General features: G+C 38.9%; 1 non-coding gene across 1 annotated transcript; it reads right to left on the reverse strand.

The window, feature by feature from the left end:
• Nucleotides 1–12,977: 12,977 nt before the first annotated feature.
• On the reverse strand, nt 12,978–13,050 carry TRNAR-UCU (transfer RNA arginine (anticodon UCU)). Its single transcript has one exon. It is a non-coding gene; the product is annotated as a tRNA-Arg (tRNA).
• Nucleotides 13,051–13,406: the final 356 nt, after the last annotated feature.

Below are 13,406 nucleotides of genomic sequence, written 5' to 3' on the forward strand. Positions count from 1 at the left end.
ATTCAGGGAAACCATTTTGATGATTGTAGTAATTAGATCATTCTTTTTAAACTCATTAAAGCAAAATTTGTGTACAATAAGCCTAATGTCTTCCCAAGCTAGGAAGAAATTGGAGGAATACAAGATCAAGTAAAGGAGGCTGATGCATGTATTAAAAGCTGCTTTATGAAGTCGGTTACTTTTCTTTTGTATAAACTCAATGGACGAGATATTCAAAAGATCTCATTTCCAAGAGAAATGGTAGTCAAAAGCAGCCATTACACGGTTTATGCAGTATAATTGTAAAGTTGAGGAATTGAGCAAAGGTGGAGAAGAAACCAGAGGATGTAGTGAAACCTTCACCATAAGTTGGTTCTCTTTTAAGGAAGTTTGGGTAGATGAGGCTAATCTCCTTTGAAAAAGATCTATCACTGATCCTCAGAATGTTGTCCATGTATCTATATGTATGCTTAAACAGGGAGAGTTTGTGACAGTTAACCTTATCCTTCCAGGTTTTGAGAAACTAGTTGCATTTGAAGAAAGCTAAATATAAGTTACACATCAAGGGGGAGCAAGAAAAACCCATAGGGATGCCAAGGATTTGGTTAAAACATTGGCCTCCTAAGGTGATAGAACAGTTGTCAAGAATCCAAATAATGTAATATACCAATTTTTCTTCATCAAAGTGGTATTTATGGGATGAGTGGGGTTTCTTAATCCATTTAGGTTTATTAGCAAGGGAGATGTTAAAAAATCCATTTTCCTTAGCGTGTTTGAATTCTACCCAATCATATTTTTTAGAATATACTTCAATCCCGATTCCCCATCTAGGGGTATGTTTTCATAGCATTAAGTGATATCTACAGTAAAGAGATGAAATATTTGTCCAAGTAAGTTGAGAGTCACTTCAGTGAAGTTTTTTACTAATCAAAAGGGGTTATAATTGATCTTGAGGAAGTTTGAACAAATTTTTGGCTTAGTTTCACACACACATTCAAACTCAAAAAGTATAAGGTCAAGGCAGAGGGTAATTGGTAATTTTGGTGAATATTCCATTTGAGGCATCAGATATCCATTTGAATTTATGTTTATGATGTTTATATGTGGGAAATAGTACAAAGAACTTGATTGTTTTAAGAGAATATCCAATATTATTTAGGTGCTTAGTGATCCTATCAATGATCAAACTAGGGGACTGGCTAAGCAATGTGAATTCCCTTTGAGATATTCAAATTGTGTTGCTTTCCCTTGCGTTGTTATGTCAATGCCTCTTGCCGTGAAAAAATTACTCGGTGTGTCAATGTGTGTGTTGCAGGAGAGTCAAGACCTGTGTGTGTGTGTGTGTGTGTGTGTCCAATCTCAACTTGAGATCTTCTTATTATCGAGGCTAGTACACACATTGGAGAGAGGATACTCTCCCTTTCTATATATTTGTCTCTCAGACTTGTAGCACACATGATCGTCTCTCTCTCTCTCTCTCTCTCTCTCTATGTTGGGAATTTTACGCAAAACATTATTGTAGAGGCTTTGGAAGCTCTTTTGTCGCATTAAGCCAATTTTAATACTACTTGCTTTTTCCTTTCATGAATATTAATTTCTAGCCTTCTAAAAGTATTTTCCAGCTTAAATTGGCCACTTAAGTCTATGAAAATAAAAAGAGAACAAGTGATATTGATTAAGTTCTAATAGAACAACCCGATCAAGGCTTGGGACCAAAAGGGAAGAAGTCCATAAAAGAGCAGGGTAGTTGCTAAATAATTATCTGAGTCAAAGATATGGCACAAGGAAGGATAAATGTATCTTGGGCAGTCTTTATCAAAGGTGTATGACAAAGGGTAGTTGCTAAATAATTATCTGAGTCAAAGATATGGCACAAGGAAGGATAAATGTATCCTGGGCAGCCTTTATCAAAGGTGTATGACAAAGGAGATGACCGAGAGAAACTATAGAAGTCTAACAATAGAAAGTAGTTGTGCTAAGTCCAAGTTATTAGAATCGCTCTTTAGAATCTAAATATGAAGTCTAGGAAGACTTAGAATGAAATTCGAACTTTCCACGAAATGTCTAAATTCAGGAGGTTTTGGGAGCAGCTTGGAGGCACCTCCAAAGCACTATGCTAAGGTTTTGCACAGAAGGTGAAAGTTTTAAAGCCCAATGGGTGAGTTTTATTTATTCTAATTTAGCAGGTCCTAAATTAGCACGTAGGTTGTAGCCCATAGTCAGCTTCATATGCCTCCAAGGTTTGTGCAAACGTTGTGCACCCAAGCTAGTTAATAAAAGGGTAAGCTTATGGTTTTTATTAAATGAAAGGGAAAAGATAAATACTAAGGTTAAATGAGCCCTTCCTCCTTTAGTAAGTTGACTCTAGCCTTTGTTGATTAGCTTGTCTAGGCCACATGTCCAAGGTAGCACATGCTTGCTTTGTGTGAACTTAAACAAGTGTGTGTGGTGTCTCCACTTGCCAAGATGAGTCCCAAGAAGGGGGGGGACAAGTTCTAGCATGCAAGGCAAGAGGTACAACTATTGTAACATCCTTGAGTTGCATTAGGAGGTGTTTTCACCTCATTGGTCAAGTGTCATTCTAATTCAAGTCTAGGTGCACAACTGTATAGCTATAAAAGAAAGGGCTCGTTACATTTTGAGACTCTTGCTCCTCTCACACATTCTGTCAAATGCCCAAGTTGGCAAAACAATCTCTCTCTCTCTCTCTCTCTCTCTCTCTCTCACACACACACACACACACACACACACACACACACACACACACACACACACACACACATTGTAGCTCTAGAGACAAATTGTATGCTCAAGCTCTTGGCTATGGATGAAAATCCAAGCCAATGAAAGTTTCTTCCTCCTCGTCTCTAATATTCTATTAAAAAGCTATATTAAGAGATTTCCCATGAGCAATTGTACATGAAATATCAATTCTCTTGCTTGAAAAATACTTCTCTCCACCTCCATCTTCCTCTTTCTCCGTGGTTCCTTTCTCCTCACTGGGGTGTTTAGGATTTGGGAAGGAGGGTTACACCATGGAATCTTGAAGACACCATCTTCATGATTCAAGCAAGGCTCCACAAGAGTACAAACATGTATTGTAACAAAGCTCTCTTTTGAAAGGATTATAATACAAGTCCTTTCGGAGGGGGGGATTGACTCCAAGTAAGCCATGTCCTCATCAAGTTATCAATCTTAACTGGTTATTCTCTTTGAATTTTGTGCATGGTTAAAGTGTTTTTAATGTGTACTTGTGTAAAGAAATCAGCCCGACACAACGTATGTTCTCAATGCTATCTCTCCCTTAAAGGAAAATTGTCTCCTTCCATTGATAAATTTCATTGAATTTAAAAGTAAGTGTTAGATTCCCTGACATTGGTATCAAAGCCGAGGTTTCTCTTTTCTTGCCTAAGAAGAGAGGTCCTTGAGTTACATATGAAAAGGTTGGAGTTGTTCATTGCAATAGGGTAAGTGGGATTGGGAACATCAACTTTCTTACCTATGATGGAACCTTCGTAGCAATTGACAAAGTATTGGCCTTTATCCAACAATTTGACGCGGCTTTTGGAAATGAAGGTTTCTTGGAACCTTCAAAGCTTCGAACTGTTTCTTTGCATTTTCAAAATTCAACCCGTCAATGGTGGGCAAGCCTTTATAGTCAAGGTGAAGCTTCAAAGACTTGGAAAGCTTTGAGGATTTCTATTACAAAGCAATTCCTTCCAAGTGATGCCAAAGACAAATTCCTCACTGGTGCCTCCTTCCCCCCCCCCCCCCCCCCCCCCCCCCCAAAAGCTATGTGAGCATCACCTTAGATTCTAGATCAACTAAAGCACCTCAAAAATATTTGATCCACATATTGACTTCAAGTTATATAATAAGTCTATGATAGTTTTTGTTTGTGTCATTTTCAAAGAAAAAGCACAAGATAAATTTTTTTTCTACAAAAGGGAATTGTCTAAAGATTAAAAGTTAGATCTAACGATATTTGAGATGGTAGTGGATCTTATAAATAATATGGGATGCATACATAGTTTGCAGGGATTTATCTGAAATGATCACAATTGTGTGTTTATGTTAATAACTTGAGTAATTACACATGAAAAAGACATGATTATGTTAATTATTAATGTGCAATTTTTTGATGGTCCTCGAGAAAAGATAAAAGTTCGACGGGCCCGTCGAAAAATGAAAAAGCTTGGCAGCCCCTTCGTATCACACAATATGAAACGATCTCTTGGAAAAATGGTACATCAAAGTCAAAGAGCATGTTTCCAAAATAATTCTTAAGTTTATATTGCTTTCAGGATGCACAATTGTCAGTGATAGGTGGTCTAATGTTCAAACAAGACCACTCATCAAGGTGATGTTGGTTTGCCCAAGGGGGGAGATGTTCATAAAAGCTATTGACAGTTTCGATGCTATCAAAAGTGCCAAATATGTTACTGAGATCTTGATTAATGTAATCAAATAAATCGGTGTTGAACATGTTGTCAAGTAGTCATGGACAATGCAAAGAATTGTAAAAATGATGGCAAGATAATAAAAAAGTGTTTTCCATACATTTACGCCAATGGTTGCAATAGCATAATTTAAACTTGGTGCCACAAGATTGGTATACTAGTGAAGAAACTACATGGTTCGCCAAAATATAGAGGTTTAGGTTTTTTAAATTTTCTCAACAATTTTTGCATGCAACAAAAAATAGTCAACTTAAACATTGGAATGATGATAATTATTTGCAAAACAAAACAAAAGCAATGATATTTATGACTGGCTATCGTGTGCACTAACAATCTTTCACAATACACAATGCACTCTCTATCTAAATCAATGCATAAAACAAGACTATGAAACCATCAATACAATTACACAATTAAGGACTACTTGTACAAAATCAAGGATTTTAGCCCCCCTATACACTCGATTCAATATATAAAAGCTATTTTCACATAATTAAGGATTATAGCTCTAATATTGTGTAGTGACAAACAATGTATACTAGTTCAAACCTATGATGGCATGAAATGCAAGACTTCAAGGATCTTTATATACCCAGTACACTAGTACATGGCATCCAACCTTTGACTATCAACTCGTTATTTAAATATTCTCATATTGTAGAGCCAACTTTAGCCCTTTTATGGTAGAGTGGCTTTGTCGCAATGAGCATGACTCTTCAAAGATTCAAATTGTTTAGCATTGTACCTTTGTTTTTGGTAAAGAATTTAAATTTTTTTGGAAGTGGTTACCGTATTTAGAATCACATTCGGCTCAAAAAAAAAGAAAATTGATTTTTCCCAACCATGCCTAATGCACTCCCAGTGAAAAAAATTTCTTTTTGTAAGTGCATTTTGTGCTTCTTCTAACGTCTACATTCAAAAGCTTTGATGCAATGATCTTTGATGCATTTGCCTAAGTCCACCCACATTGTGGTACTTAAAAGGAGCATTGCTTGGTATTTCCTCTCCTTGTACATGTCATAAAATCTAATATCTAACCAACCCAAATGATTTTCTCATATTAAATTGATCATTTAATGTGGGAGAATAAACGAGAACAAGGGTTATAATATAAACATGTCCTTACGGATCTATCTCAACACGGGGCCAATGGTAAAGAGGTCCAAATGACAGATGGTCTGTCAAAGAGAAAGGCTAGCTAATGGAGATTAAAAAACTTAGTGTTAGCTTCATTAAATACCTCCAAAGGTTAATGTTAAAAGTCCTTTGACCTTAGGCAAGCTAGGGTTGTGCTTGAGGTGGGAACCCGGCCTGAGGTACTTGTTGTGCTTGCTGACTAAGGTGCTTGAGATACTTAATGACTAAGGTGCTTGAGGGGTTGAGGTGTTCAAAAAGTCAAAGTACATCCCTACATAAGGGGGGCGAGACCTCATTGTAGGAGCTGGAGAGAGAACGCACACACCCTCACACAAGGCAAGCTTCGTCTAAAGAAAGCAACTAGGACACTTGTCAAGTTCCTCTTCATGTTGCTCTCATGGTGTGCCTAAAGCCTATTGGTTAGCCTTTCAAGGGGTCCGATGATAATTTAGCTAATTTAATTAATTGTTTATGCATTTATCAAGTCCTTTCTCTCAAAGGGGAAAGGGGGACACTTGTTCCAAGGCTAGCATGCTTGCTTGATATGCACTTTGCATGTGATTGGCCATGCTTGAAGGGGTCCAATGAGCTTCCATCATGAGCTAGAAGAGGGGGTCGACCAAGTAGGTTGGGGGTATACTCTCTCTCTCTCTCTCTCTCTCTCTCTCTCTCTCTCTCTCTCTCTCTCTCATGGTGTAAGGTGCAAAGTGCAAGAGCTCCATCTCCTTCTCCAAGCTTGTAGAGAAGTTGAGAGCCTACACCAACACTCTTGGCTATGGAATGCAAATCCAACCAAGAGCCATGCTCCAATGCTTAAGCTTGACATCTTCTCCATCTTCATTACTATGCTATTATGTATGCTAAGCAAGAAGAGTGACGATAAGTGAGGAACTATTTCTTTCTCCTATGAATGTTTCTTCTTCCTCTTCCCTACCCTCATTCCCCACTAGCTCTCTCCACCTTTGAAGGTGTTTGAGGCCTTGGGACTGAGGCCGGGGATGGTTAATGCTTTCTACAAATTCTATGTTATGCTCATGATGCATGAAGCTTTCCATCTTCATTGCATCACCTAGGTCACAAGGAACACAAAGATTATATTGTACCAAGTCTCTCTTGATGGGAGAACTATAATACAAAAGCCTATTGGAGGGGGAACCGGCTCCACATAAATCCGGTCCTCAATTGTTGTCAAGTTCTCTAAACTCTCTCTTGCAAAAGTATTGTTCATGCCAAGTTAATTAAGTATTGTGGTTATGTTGCTACCGCTAATTAAGTTCACCCTCTATGTTCTCAAAGTAGGCTCATAAGAAATGTTCAATATAATTCTCTTAATTTCGTTATTCTCAGAGTTTATAAGCCATTTCCACAGTGCACATTCAATAGTAGGGTTTGTTGGTGTCACTATAGGATTATCATGATTGTACAAGTATGTTCATAGCACTATTCGAAACAAATTATTGGCAGACGAAGCTAAAAAATTAGTTAACATATTTTGTAATGAAAAGATACTGCATCACATTGAAAGTGTTGGTTACAAGGAAGAAATGCTTAGCTGGGGGTATGATTGTCAAAATGAAGATGAAGGTGAGTTCAATGTCGGTGTATCTCAATGCACTATAGAAAAAATGGAAGAGAACCTCACAATAGATGTGGAAGATTAGATAGAGGAAAACCAACAATACTCGGACTCAGAACAAAAAAATGACTACATAGATTCAACATAGCTTGAGCGAAGAATGCCATTATGAAATTTAAGATTTTATATTCAATGTCTTTTGATTGTATGCAATGTGTCTTAGCTACGAAATTACAATGTTTGTTGTTATCAATTGTTGTGTTTTGATTTCTAATAGGGCTAGCAGTGTCTTGGCGAGCTTGCTTGAATTTATACTCGTTTTCCATTTTGAACATATAATATACCCCTTGTGGAATCTCTTAAGAATAGATTCCACATCAGCTATTAGTTTGTATTAATCGAATCAACCACATGCCAATGTGTAGTATCCACTCTATCCATCAAATTTGTGTAGCATAGCAGGCACTAAGAAGATGAAGATGCATTTGACTAGATGCAGGAACCATCTTTGGATGCAAAACAAGGTGATTGATGTATGTCACTTGTACATGTGGGGGATTCACTCGTTGTGTCAAATTTTGAACATTTGGCTTACACGATGAATATTTTTTTCCATTTTGGCATGGTGTGCTTGAGGTGTTTGGGTTACTTCAAGCAGTCATGTTATTTTTGCATCATTCTCTGTCAGCAGTGTTGTCAAAATATCTTTTTTTTTTCAAAGTTAGGTCGGTACCTTCAACTATCAATGCCAACTCTTCCCGTGTGAATGTGACACATCTCTCTCTTATATCATGGGTGGCCACAATTGTATCTTTCAAGGAAAAATCTATTGGTCGTTGCATGAGAAAATGTACATAGAACATTTTCATAAAATATAGCGCACAATCTGCATTGTGTAATGGATGGCCAAAAACCTCGAATGAGATCTTCTCAGTGTTATCTTTGATTTCTTGGTGCAAGCACTTAGAATGTTTCCACCATCCTTTCTTTATCTCCATGTCTTCACATGGATATATTGTTCTGATCATATACTTCGTCATTTCTTTGTTGATGTCTTTCCATTGTGCGTGGTTTAGATTTGCCCATTTTGATAGTCGACGAGTTGTGCGCGTCGATTGTTGTGTTGACATATGGTGCACTAGAGATTTCATGCGTTGAAAAGCATCATTTGTGTACCACATCTGGTCTGCCTCAACCATGATATCTTAGAACTACAATTGCCAAATATACGAATATTAAATATCTTGGGCAAACATTTTTTCTCTCGATTCACTACTCTCAAAGATATCAGAATAGTGTTAGCAATCAAGTCAATAATGGACATGTAACGACATGCTAGTCTGACAGTTGATCCAAATATACTTCAAGTGATGTACACAACAATATCACAATTGACTAAAGACAATTAAACCAAATATACTTCAATCTTTGTGAACAACAATTTCATAATTGACTAAAGACAACTAATCCAAATATACTTCAAGTGATGTGAGCAACATATCACAATTGATTAAAAAAGATTGATCCAAATATACTTCCATTCATGTGGAATAACATATAATTGATTACAAACTTGAATTCAAATAAGATACCCAAGATGACAAATCAATAGAAATTTACAAAATGTTCAAGCCAATAAAAAGACGACGTAAGTTCAATGAATGGTCATTGAATAGGATTAGGGTCTGTCTTCAAATTCTCTTTAAAGAATAGAAAAATATCAGAGGCATTTATTCTAGCCTCCCACTCTCTTAATTTCACCCAAGTGTTCACCTTTTGTTGAATAGCTCTGAGAGCATCTTGGTCTGGGTGGCAAAATACTTCTAGGAAGTACACTTTTCTAGATGCACTCGAAAATTCTATTAACATATCGTATAGAAAACCTAATGCATAAATATCACTAGCTTTTGTATATGCATCTAAGCACTCTGGATCATATATCTCTGGAGCAATCCATGGCCTCCTTGGGAGCTTACGTTCCCCCGCTTCCCTTGCCTCTAAAAGCACAAACGAAGATTGAGCAGCAAGGTGTACAAAATTGTTAGATGCACGCTTAGCTAGGGTTCTAAGCATCATATTCCAATCAATAAATGTGGGGGTTATTTGCACGAGTAAAATCTAGCATTACATTGTAGGGATGCATATTGCAATGCACTATACCAGCCGAGTGAGCGGTCGCAATGCCATCAATCAGAGCGTGTAAAATGGATGACATCTACTCAATCACTGCTTTGAGTCGTGTAGTCTCTGTCTTTGATAGCTCCTAATCTGTAGGTGGCACATTCTTCTTGCCGTACTGAAGCCTGTGCATGCAACATATGAACGCTCTTTGCACAAATGGCAGACGACACATCATGTCTCCCAATGAGCCCCCATTGTAGTATGGGAATATTGTGATCCAGGGGGGCTCATTGATAAATCCAATGCATCTAAAAATGGAGGGGTGAAGTTTTTGCATGCTTTTCTCTATATGGAAGCTATCAAACTTCACTTCTACCCCTCCCTTGTAGAATTTTCCTACATACATGATATGCTCTAGAAAGAAGGATATGCTTTTAATAGTGTATAATGTGCAAACACCAAAAGAGCCTGCTCCAATCCTTGCACCTTCTACCAGGGCTTTGTGAGGGATGCCTATCATATATGTGTACTTGGCATTCATTGTTGTGCACATGACTATGACGATGTTGTTGGCATCTGATCAGCCACCCATGGCCCCTTGCGCCATCTTGATTCACTTGGGTAAAGTGGAATGGTCTTGGACTTTAACACGACTCATCTTTAGCCTTTTCTCCTCCCATTGTTTATCCCACAACTCTATTTTTGTCATATCCCAAGTGGGAGGGAGATCTGCTTTCAAATATATGCAGCATACTTTCATATTGCCAAGCATAGTGTTGATCTTGGGGGGGGGGGGGGGGGGGGGGGGGGGGGGGGACGACGAATTGTCTTATCCCTATTGGCAACAACAACTTGTACTGGTATTCGGCATGCAATCTGCGCTCTATGTTCTCCCAAATAGTGCATGTAAGATCTTTGATGATGATGACACTTTGATTTATTTGTTGAATGCGGCCATTTGCACATGATGATATTGCCAGGATGCACTCCTTTCGAATAGCACATGTATTAGTTTTCTTTTCCTCGGGTGTCATTTTTGCATTGGACAATAAAAACAACATATTAGATACATTTGTAGAGTGCACCAACACTCTCACACTAGTCGCACAAACCGTGAACATAACCTCAAACACTTCAAAACATTGTGTAAGATTCGATTAATACGTGTTGATTACCATTTTCACTTCAAAAAGGTGTGTTTGATCTGACAATATGGATTAAAAACCCTTAAGAAAACAACATTAGATCGGACAATACGGGTAAAAAATCCATAGCACTACAGTATTAGAACAAACATAGGGGTTAAAAACTCTAAACATTTCAAAAAACTATGCTAGACCATAAGACATGAGCTCATTTTGTACGTTAACACTTCAAAAAACAAGGCTACAATAGAAGACTTGTGCATCGTATTCTCAGTTATGAGGTGGAGAACACAACTAATTTGATATAGTGAATCCTTAACCAAATTAGTATTATGAAGGTGGAAAAATCATGAAAATTTGGTGCAATTTTAACAAAGAATTCATAAATTGAATATAACTTCTCACATCCAAAAAAAAGATTTTGGAATGATATCAAGGATTTCACACATAGATAGTGTTTTTGAAGGTGCTTTTGCAATAGTTATGGTATTGAATCCATCTATGTCTCTTAAGACCTTGTATGCTATTTGTCTCCTCCATATCATGTTAGTAGTGTAGCGAATGAATTCTTTTAGGTACACTTTAAGGCCCACAAATGTGTATCGGTGTTGATTCATTTGACAAGGTTTCTCTCTCTCAAAATATTTCTCATGGGTGTTGTGTTAATACATGCATTACCCTCCTACCTTGCATAGTGTCATGGCTTGTTGGCTGTTATTGTTTGGACCTCATCCTCAAAAGAAAATCCAACAAATGTTGTGGCGCCCAAAGAACTGACCTTCTTGACACTCTCTACATGTTGACCCACCTTCAATTCGACTGATCAAGTGGAGAGAGAGAGAGAGAGAGAGAGAGAGAGAGAGAGAGAGAGAGGTTTCATGGCCAATAGTGCACCACATGGATGTGCTCTTTGGCATCCTTGAGTCTACTGTTGGCAAGCCAATGTAAGCATCAATGGATTTGCCAAGTAAAACTCCTACCCTATCCTCTCTCCTATCTATAGATTATCCTCCCACCCCCCCCCCCCCCCCCCCCCCAAATGCTTACTTTCTTGCTTGGAACATCTCCTCATAGCATTGCCAGGCCAGCATTGCATCAGTCTCAACCCACCTCCTTTGGCTCAAGCTCCATCGCCTGCACTCCCTTCTATCCGTATGGAGTGTAGTTTTGCATGCTGGTAGTTGCATCTTTTGACAGCAAGTAGACTCATTTATTGGAATTGCAGCATCTCCTCTCACAAGCACCAGCTCCCTTCTATGACATATCCTCGATAGCAGGCATGTTCAACATGTGTGTGAGAATAAGGTAGATGGGTCACCCTAAAGCTACGAATGAGAGAGAGATATAGTGTCAGTGTTTCTATTTGTACTCATGAGTGAGCTTGAGAAACCAGATAAAATTGCCATTCAAAACCTTTGGTAAGCTAGTGTAAGTTAATCGCCACGGCCAAAAAAGGGAAAAGAATGAAGGTAAAAGGGAGACAATCCAAATTGTGACCTACTCAAACTAGATGGTCACGCATGTTTGATCGCCACGGCCAAAAAAGGGAAAAGAATGAAGGTAAAAGGGAGACAATCCAAATTGTGACCTACTCAAACTAGATGGTCACGCATGTTTGACAGGCACAACAAAATGTTTACTTAGTAGTCACAAGTCACAGCATAAGTTCATTGGAAAGGAAGCGCAAGGAGTGTTAGAGCAACTTGTGAAATACCCTACCACCGCTTTGTGAGGGTGGAAGTCAGAGGACACCTCGGTTTGAAACGCCCAACAAGAGTAGGCAAAAAGAACAGAACATGCTACCCATGGTATGGGTGAGCCAAAAAAAAAAAAACACTCCCTATGATTAGACGTTTTCTTTCCAACTTAGTAGTCACAACATGCATTCATTGGAAAGGAAGCGCAAGGAGCGTTAGAGAGCTTGTGAAATACCCTATTGCCGCTTTGTGAGGGTGGAAGTCAAAGGACGCCTCGGTCTGAAAGGCCCAACAAAAGTAGGCAAAAAGAACAGAACATGCTACCCATGGTATGGGCGAGCCAGAAAAAAGAAACACTCCCTCGATGGGCAAAGACGGCCACAATCCGAAGTAAAATAAATAAAAAGTCCACGCCCGATGGGAATCGAACCCAAAATCCCTTTATTAGGGGTAAAATAACTTAATGTCAAGTCCACGCCTGCCGCTTTGTGAGGGTGGAAGTCAAAGGATGCCTCGGTCTGAAAGGCCCAACAAAAGTAGGCAAAGTAAAATAAAAAGTCCACGCCCGGTGGGAATCGAACCCAAAATCCCTTTATTAGGGGTAAAATAACTTAATGTCAAGTCCACGCCTGCCGCTTTGTGAGGGTGGAAGTCAAAGGACGCCTCAGTCTGAAAGGCCCAACAAAAGTAGGCAAAAAGAACAGAACATGCCACCCATGGTATGGGCGAGCCAGAAAAAAGAAACACTCCCTCGATGGGCAAAGACGGCCACAATCCGAAGTAAAATAAATAAAAAGTCCACGCCCGGTGGGAATCGAACCCAAAGTCCCTTTATGAGGGAAAAATGACTTTATGTCAAATCCACGCCCGGTGGGACTCGAACCCACAATCCCTTGATTAGAAGTCAAGTGCCTTATCCATTAGGCCACGGGCGCTTGTTGGAAACGGCCGGGGTATTATTTTATATATTCAAAATTAATGGACAAAAATGCAAAGCTACCATTGAAATATAAAATGCAGAGGTATAAGTCGTGGACAGCTTCCGGCTCTGACGACACAAATGGCTGCACAAGCTTTGGGATTGAAACAATCTTTTGCATTTACAGCACGCAACCTTGAGCGTTGGCTTGCGGTCCTGGGAGCTACAGGTGTGTCACTGCACTTGCTTACTCAATGGCTCTTTGAAAGATGACGATGGCAAACAGCTCACAAAGAGCATGGAGGTTGTGTCTTGTTGATTGTATCGCATCCCCTTCTTCTCGGTCTACTCGAGAAAACCATGCCTGAAACT

The sequence above is a fragment of the Adiantum capillus-veneris genome, chromosome 16, assembly GCF_014529385.1.
Source record: "Adiantum capillus-veneris isolate H3 chromosome 16, ASM1452938v2, whole genome shotgun sequence".
Classification (NCBI taxonomy): domain Eukaryota; kingdom Viridiplantae; phylum Streptophyta; class Polypodiopsida; order Polypodiales; family Pteridaceae; genus Adiantum; species Adiantum capillus-veneris.